Below are 9,435 nucleotides of genomic sequence, written 5' to 3'. Positions count from 1 at the left end.
ACTCATCAGGCTGTCTAGCAGTGAATGGACATAAAACGCAGAAGTGAGAAAAAAGTTGGGTTCATTTTAAATTTCATTCAGGCATATGCTATTTACTTATTTAGGTGTATTTGTTTACAGTTTCCAGAATTTTTAAATTTTGATCAAAGCACTTTTATTAGGTTGAGTGTGATATGCGCATGCGCATTCTTTAAAACGTAGTTTTGGCGGTATAATTTTACTGCCGCCTCAAACGGGAGCATGACGTTGAAACAACAACGTTGAAACAAGTAAGGAAAGATATCAGAACCTGTATTTCAGTTAATGTTAGTTAAGCAATTTCCATTAAACATATTAATATCATCATATCCTTGACTGGAAATAATTTTCAGCCATCGTAACTTTCAGCCCCTGTGTGGGAAGCAAGTTACAGAACGGAGAGAGCGGGACGCGAAGAAAGTAGTTCTTAGTGTTAACATTTTGGATGAAAATATGTTCATTCCACAATAAATAATGTTTATATAAAGAAATGCGTTCTGAGTGTGAATCTAAACGTAATCAAGTTTTTTTGCTTTTATATTTAAATTATGAATGTCTTAAATCTTTATTTGATGCAACTTTAAAAAGTTAATTTGCTAAAACATTAAAAAGTGGTTTATATTAAGTTTATAATTTCAGGTTAGATTTAGTGGAATATTTGCATTAAGTAATATAGCCAACTCATTTATTTTGATTTAGAACAACTTTAAATATTTGGTTTGTTTCACCTTCAGAAATTAGTTTACATTAACTTAAAAATGTAAAGGTTAATGGTTTATTTACATTACGGCAATGCTAAAATATTAGGTGTGACAGATTACTACATCGAAGCTATTTCATCCGGTAATAGGCTACTTAATATTTGTTCAGTAAGAGCAAAGTAGCCTAATTAAAAATGTGAAACATGATGTTGAAATGAAAATCTATATTTTTTTTAGCAATGTAATGTCAACTGACAATAAGGTTTCAAAAAGGCATTTTATGTAAACCAAGAGTACTTCACAAGTGCTGTGTGAAAATTATGGTAAGTGTAACAACAACAAAAGAAAAAGATTTTGATAATCTGTCCAAGTACCAAAATACTCGTATGGATTTTAATGAAAGTGGCTAAAACATTGTTTGCAGTCAAGTATTTTTCAACCATTTAACATCCATCCTCAGAGTAATCAAGCAGAAAGCACCAATCATACAGAAACACCTGATAACTGAAAATATCCGTCTTTGTGAGGAGAGATAAACGATACAAGTCGTTATTGAAGTATTAATCAGAATAACATTATAACAAAAATCGACTTACGACCACGATCGGTTCCGACTGACCGGTCGTAAGTCAACCCTTTATTTTATATGTAAAAATTATAATATGTATATTATAGGCTACTGTATAATATAAATTAGATAATATTTAAGTGATATGGTTTGGTGTTTTTAACCTTTGTATTACCATTTTCTTAGTCCGTCATTGTTATAATATTTTTATCACCAGTTTCTTAGTTCACTATTGTTACACAGACGGATTCGAATTACTGTACTGTGAGCGCTGCGAACACTAGCCTGAGCACGAGACGAATGAATGACCGTCTCGCGGGGATGCGTGTGCTGCCGGTGGCCGGCAGGTGGGGCGGACACTCTCATGCAGTCACGCGTGGCAGCACTCGCGCTGGCAGACGCGACGCAGTCGTGGCCACATATTTGCGGTCTTAAAGACGATCAGACGTCAGATCAGGTCGTACTATATTTTTAACGATGTAGTATTTTGCCATGCTACATCGCTATTTGTACTGTAAAAAAGAAATAAAAAATAGGTAGTTACTGGAAAAGCTACTGCGTTTTAAAAGTAGCTGCGCTACTGATAAGTTACTGAAATTAAGGAGTTAAGTTAGTAGCGTCCCTAATTTTAGTTAGCTACTCTCCAACACTGCTGGTCCTGTAGCCCAGGGGTCTCCAACTCCAGTCCTGGAGAGCTACTATCCAGTAGGTTTTCTGTCCCGCTTGGCTTCTGCATGATGAGTGACACCTGTTCCTGGTATTTACCTGAGAACAGGTGCGGCTCATCAGAAGCCAGGTAGGATAGAAAACCTACTGGACGGTAGCTCTCCAGGACTGGAGTTGGAGATATATAATCCTACTCCCTGGAATTTTACCGTGGAACAACTAGCCTACCAAATGAGTGATTATTCCAAATGCTTACTATGTATATATGTATGTGCGTACAAAGCGATGCTTTAGTCATACATAACATCCTGTCTTTGATGAAAGATAATTTTATCTTTGTCACCCACAGCGAGCAGTTCGGTTTAATGTTACGTTTGCGAACAATCCGATTCTTTTCAACGGTTCTTTGGTATATGAACGAAGGGAAATTTCAGCAGGAAAATAAATTCGTTTTTTATATTTGCAAAGTATGTACTTATATATACTTAATTGTTTGCTGTTTTCAAAATTTTAATTAGTAATTTGGCAAAAAATTAACTCCATATTATACGTTGTTGCGTTAGGTTCCTTAAAGGCAGAATGAGTAGGATTTCTGGCAATTTAATTTTCTAATATAGGAAACAGAACAGCGCGATAATTTAATAATTGGATTCTAACAGCACTGTGAAATACATATAGAAAGTCTATGTTACATGTTATAATTCATCGCTGCAGAAAAAAAATTAGGAAAGCAGTTATTTATAGCTGGTCAGTACAGATAGATTTTATCGTGATCCGATTACGAGAGATTTTGTGTACTTTTCAAACTAGAAACCACGCGAAGAAACATTCGTACGCAAACTCGATCAACATCACACCAGCAATAACAATTTATGTTTCATATTTGCCTGTTTTTTCCTCTACAGATCTGGATCTGGTATTTGGTACAGAAGTAATGCGTAATGTTTTATGCGTGTAAACTAATTAATTACACGCATGGTAGAAATTGTACAATCGTCAATATGACATGTGTACATACTTAAAATTGCTCAGTGCAATAAGACGATGTAGCCGTCGTCTTCTCGCATTAGATAAACTTTGTGCTTTTTTAAAAAAATAACTATGTCATTAAAGAAAATACAATACAGCTTCTTGATGGATCCATTTCGTCAAATCACTACGTAATGCATTTCCTCTTTCCTGTAAAGAAGACTGTAAAAACGCGCTGCGAGGGCAAGTCTGTCTCAAATCTTTCTTGTGACAGTTTCCTTCAGTTTAAGTGCATAGGGCGTGTTGTGAGGGTGACTCGGCGGGAGTGTGACTCGAAATGAAGGCGGAGTGTTGAGGGTATAGTTTGGGATTGGGCCAAGTTCACCTGCACGCGCGCGCGCACACACACAATATAATATTTATAATAAAGTATTGTAATAGTGGGTTGCTGAGTCATGCTCGCAATAATTAAACAGCAAAGACAGTTCGGGGTTTAATCACCATATGCCGTTTATTACACCCGTACCACTGCAATCACACACACTAGCACTGCCCACTGTGCTCATTGCCCAGTTTACTCCTCATGCACACGGTGGGCGCACGCATACATGCACATACACTACGTACAACAATAAACATTAACCGCTATACACAACACATTTATAATAACACAAGCGATTACTGAGAACTATTCACAAGCTGACATCAGTCCAACATGTGGCGCTGCCCGCCGGTACCTCCGCGCTACAGTATTTATTTACTCATAAACTTTGCCCAAATTCTGGCCTGGGTTTTAACCAATTAATAAAAAAATCACAAAAACATTTAATGGTAATGAAAATTAATTCAGCTTTAGCAATTTAATGATGCATCCACCTTAATTATTAAAAAGTATCGATATCGGTATCGTATCAGCGATACTTGTCCTGCAGTATATTTACTTGGTATTGGATCGATACCAAACCTTGTAGTATCGCACACCACTAATCTATACAGCAAACAGCGCACGCTCTGACGTTAAACAAAGTGGACAACGGCGCACAATCTGACGTTTCGAGCCAAAAACTCTCTTTTTCTTGTCTACATGTAGACGCTGAAGACGGAGTTTCTTAAAATCTTCACCCTGGATGGAGTTTTGCAAAAACTCCATTTTCAGTGACCTTAGACGCCGTTTACGTGTGGACAAAAGCCCAAGACGTATAGAAAAAGGTACATTTTTAAAAATACCCGTATACATGTGGACAAGGCATCAGACGTGGACTAAATACACAGGACAAACCGAAAATAACAGCCAACAGGTGATCACAATCGGGAATTAACACGAGATAACGAGGGGGGTGTGGCACACAGGAGGATCGGAGGAGCAGGTCATGACAATCAGAAAGACCCAAACTATCATGGAAAAATGTCATGTGATGACATGCATCTGTCAGGCAGCTTCTGTCTCCCTACGTAGCCTAAAATAAAGAGCATCTCACATGTTGTGTTAGGGGCCTCAGCTGCAGCATCTGAGAAGCAAAGACAATGCAAACTCCTGGCACATCAGATGCACTCTTGGCTTCTGGTATGCATTGCCACTTTATTTGATGAATAAATAGGAATATGTAAATAGAGAACATATTCACTGCAGTGCTACCCGTTTCTAATTCGATATCGAAAAAAAAAACATGGAATATTTTGATATGTCAGTATTCCGTGTGTTCAGTGATTAGAGATGTGCCAAATACTGTGCCTCCCTTCACGATTTATTAATACCACAAATCTGACAAATATATAACAATAACGGTAAACCCTAATCACAGAGTTATTTCTCTGAGAAGAAATGAAGTGAGAGAAGCAAATGCTTTGGAAGAGTGCTTGTCCAAATTCAAAACAACTAGTCTCACATCATCCAGATTAGTAATTCCTTTTATCTAAATCTGACTGTGCAGTTTCTATGGCAACTACCTTTCAGCCTCCGGGGGAAACGAAATCAGCAGCAGCAGAGCTCACCTGTTGTGCCTGCATTCAGTGGAAAGGGGCGGAGCCAATGTCATTTCTCTAGAGTAGACTGGCCAATAGCAGTTCATTACAGTAAACCATAAACTGGCAAAAAAAAAAAAAACATCAGTTCACATAAGAATCAAAAATGGTGAGTGATGACTTTTTTGCATCTTTTTATGACTGGTTACAGAACTTGTGTTTTTTGTCAAAGTGGGGATCTTTAAAACGACGCGTTCAAAGACTCTTTCATCCTCTTCAAAGTGTCTTTCCTGCCAACGGGGACAAAACAGCCTCAGGCAGGAGAGGGATGGATCAGCTCATCAGCTTCAGTACAACGGGTTACTTTGCCATTCAAGAGAAAGTCCAGACCTCTGTGGCCGAACAACAGTCTGAATCCCACATTTTTGCAGATCATTGAAGTCATCCAATCACACTAGTTTCCCAATCCCTTTTCTTTCAAACAATATCCAATGTACAATGGCGTACATTAAAAAGCCATGATGAAGAGCAATGTTCTTTAATGACTGGCCATTCTGCTCCCCTTCCTTTATGCTTTGCCCACATCTGCCTTCTGGATTCTTTTCCAGGCAACCTTTTCATTGATAAGGATTGATGGGATTATTATAAAACAATACCCTATAAATCTAATTACAATAAGTAGCCACAAATATAATTAAAACTACATTTCTGCAAATCAAAAAATTATGTGTTACTTCACCTCATTATTGCACCTTAATCAATACCACAAATCAGTAGTCATTAAGTTCGGTTAGTTTTTCCAAACCTCAGAGAAGTTTAAATGTCACTTTAAAATTGTATTTGAAATGCGTTTAATATTTTAAATAATATACATATTCCATTTCCCCTTCTGGCTAGCCTACTACTATGCTTCTTAAAATACCACTTAGAAATGTCAAAATTATAATTACAGATCAAATTGCAGACCATTTTGACTTATTTAGATGAGAAATATAATTATGTAACAAGAATAAAACTTCAAGTTTACACAATCCTGCAACAAACACACACACACTAATTGTCAAGGGGCAGATTTATCACAAAGAGCCGGAGAGAGAATTATGAGGAGCCTTCAGTATGGGAGGAACGGCTGGTTTTACAGTGGTTCAGTATAGTGTAACTGCATGAAATCCAGTTGAAAGGTCAGTTAGATTGACTGCCTGAGGTTATACTCCTGACACAATGGCAGTCCATTTACACAAATTCTTCTTTGTTTTCACATGATCCAAGATAACCCAGTTCCTCCAGTGGCCTGTACTACGAAGCGGGGTAACTGGCTTATCGGGGTAACTTTGCGAGTAACTTGATGACGTGTGGTGTAACTTCGCGATTAACCCGTACTACGAAAGGTGGGTAGGTTTTAGTCGAGACATGTTGCTATGGCAATTTACCCTAAGTCTCAAAACTGCTCCGAGCAGTTTTTGTTCTCGTTTAAGTCGAGGTTTCCGCGTAAGCCAGCCCTATATGAGCACCGCCCCTCCCACTACAATTTCTCCGAAAACAATGCCGGCGTACCTGGATGATCCGTACCACATTGGCGCGCGAATCGTGAGGGGCTCTCTCTGTTAATATGTATGAAATGGAGCAATGGCATATAATATGCATTCAATGTATTCATTAATAACTGTTACAGAGAAAGTTATTCTGAAAACCCAAGGGGTGTGCATTGTTCCCTGTTGTCCACTGATCAAAGCACACTTCACTAGATGTGCCTGTCTTGTCTAGTTTTAAAGATATTAACCCATTCATGTATTGTCGACTGCACAGTATACGGATACAAAAATTAATTAAAATTTGCATGTAAAGCAATCTGGGAAACAAAGGGGTGTGCAACAGTCGCCATGAGCCCAATATACTAAACCACCATATATCATTACAACTGAAAGGACCTATATTATATTAGCGATTAACATGATTTGGCACAAATTACAAAATGTTTTGAAGCGGAAAAATAATCGGTGTGCATCGATGTCTGTGTACTGGACATCACAATTCTGTCATTAAAAACGGCCACCTTACTTAATTCCGCAAAGATATTAAAGCCAGAAAACTGAATATCGAATATGAGGCTAACTTAACCGCGGTGACAGGTTCCAAGTCGTTTTCTCACTACACATATGCTTCTTTTTTTCGTTTTGTCCTGTTGTAAATCATTTAATTGTTTGTTAAACAGTGGCTCACCTTCTATTAAGTGTCATATTAACAGACACCTTTTATTATTAGCTGTAAAACATAGAAACACGCTATTAGTGGAGGCTAGACACAACAAATCTTTCATAATGAGTAGAAATATAAATACATAGCCCTACCACTTGACATGATGTTTCTATATTTCATCTTGACTTGCTGCGACGAACGCTTTCCACTACTATTGCATTTGAAATCGGATCAGTTATTGTTAACATTAGGTTTCATTATGAGTAACATATAGTAATGGAACTTCAGGGAGCATTATATTACTTAGCAGCATATAATAGGTGACTTCTGAATTGTGTCGCATCTGTTAGCCTCTGTATTTATTAACAGTATTTCAATTATTTTCAGAAAACACTACATTGTCTAATACTCGGGATATTTTAGACCACGTTTTATGACCGTGAAAATGTACGTATGCATTTTCTTTGTCGTCAATACGTTGCCAACAAGCCTGCCTGCTTTTGTTACCTGCAGTGGTATTGGACTTTCTTTAAAGGGTTGATTTAAACTCCTCATAACGCTGCATAATTAGCATGCAGTCTTCCTCCGTGAAACATATGGAGATCGCGCTATGAGTCAAACGGTGCCTTGCGTTGCCGAACGTGCTCCATATATGTGAACGCGCACAAACTCCAATGCAGTTAACACCGATTTAACAAATCAACTTCTTAACTGGCGTCGTAGTACTGATTAGCCCCGATGGAGTCAACATGATTTTGTTAACCTCGCGTTCGCAAATTACCTCGGGGTTAAGTCTGATTTGGTTAAACCCCCTTCGTAGTACAGGCCACAGGAGGACTGAGTAACACAAACATCAACAAACTGACAAGATTAAGATGTCATCTAGCCTGTGATTCCATTATACTCTGAACTACACAGACACTCTAATAAACATATTTCATGTACATAATTAATATATCAAATGTCCAATTTTTTCTCAGAATAAGGCAATTAAATGACGAAAAGGTCCTTTGGTAAATGTTCAAAAAAGTTCCAAAATGGTCACCCTGCAGGTTTGAAGATTCCCACTCTTAAAACATTTAAATATTATGACATACCAGTGAAAATAGCTTAAAAAATAAAACAAAATATTTTCGAAGGAACGAAAAACGATATAAGGAAATGACACTAAATTAATAAATATGTAATCTGCATGTTATTTTTCATAACTAAGACAGGGCGCTACACAAAAAGTAGAAAGAAGTCTGTATATCAAGAAGTAGAAATTCGTTTGTATAAATTTTAAGCTCGCCCTCTCTAAACTGTCGTACTCCATAGATACTTCTTAATATAATGTAGCAAAATACGTGGACCATCATCAAATTCGATGTTTTAGTTAAAGCTGCATTTCTTTCTTTCTTTCTTTTAAGATATTCAGTACCACCAGATGGCGGTACAGTCATAGTTGCTGTAAAGTTGCCGTTGTCTACCTGAGGCAGGTTATTTTTTTTATCATATTGAGGGCGGATGGGACGTCTTTCTTTTTTCTTTAGGAGGAGCTATAACTTCCAAAGAAATCATGCACCCACCACACAGGACCTCTGAGATTTCCTGAGAGGATCTGTCCCCGGGTGCTGGGTTATACTTTTGCTCAAGAGTCACTGGAGTCAAGAAGATGACTCCACAGACATTGAACTGATATTCACTCCGTTGTTAAATCAAGAAGAAAAAGTTTGCAGGAAAGGAAATCTTGTTGGAAGACTCGCATTTATCTCCAGGTAAGGCGTTACTGGCTTCTGGAATGTGGGAGGACGCGGTGGAAATTGTTAGATATTTTATGCTGCGAAGGAACGCTACATAGGTCTATGCACGAGATGTTATATCCCAACAGAGGGACGTACAATTTAAGGAGGTACTGCTCTGCTTGCAGTAACGCTTTTATAAAACAGAAGAGCAGCCTGCGCATGCTGCTACAATACATTTTCTTAAGAGCATGAGGTTTCGTCTGTGTATAGGTGCCACAACTGTTTGGATGAGGGTATTTGATGATCATCATCATAATGAGGAGGAGGAGAGCTGCTGGTACTCAGTGGTGGTGCATTTAATGAGCGGCGGTCATCCCGTTACCTACAGAGAGTCACCCACGTACATCTAATGAGATCGATGATGTTTTATCGCTCCCTGTATGCCATTATAATTCATTAAAATTCATTTTCATATATCCATATCACTTAACGCCTCGTACGTGTGCAGCCATTGTTTTTACGGGGCCCGTTTGTCCCGCTGAGCGAAAGCCCCGGGGAAGTCCTGTTCGGAGGCGCCGGAGCCGGGACGTGCGCCTTCATGCCGCCCCTCTGATGTCTCTCTGACTTTGAA

At 38.3% G+C, this 9,435-nt stretch overlaps 1 protein-coding gene across 1 annotated transcript in view; it reads left to right on the top strand.

Moving 5' to 3' along the window:
* The first annotated feature begins 8,612 nt into the window (after positions 1-8,612).
* The window catches only part of LOC111846830 (tumor necrosis factor receptor superfamily member EDAR), a 29,827-nt gene continuing 29,004 nt past the window's right edge, over positions 8,613-9,435 (top strand). The window contains exon 1 of the mRNA XM_023817462.2: positions 8,613-8,837. The gene's annotated coding sequence lies outside the window, so the exon portion shown is untranslated. The remainder of the gene's footprint in view (positions 8,838-9,435) is intronic.

The sequence above is a fragment of the Paramormyrops kingsleyae genome, chromosome 1 (assembly GCF_048594095.1).
Source record: "Paramormyrops kingsleyae isolate MSU_618 chromosome 1, PKINGS_0.4, whole genome shotgun sequence".
Classification (NCBI taxonomy): domain Eukaryota; kingdom Metazoa; phylum Chordata; class Actinopteri; order Osteoglossiformes; family Mormyridae; genus Paramormyrops; species Paramormyrops kingsleyae.
Note: the sequence above shows the minus strand (reverse complement) of the source record. Positions and strands in the feature narration are given on the sequence as shown.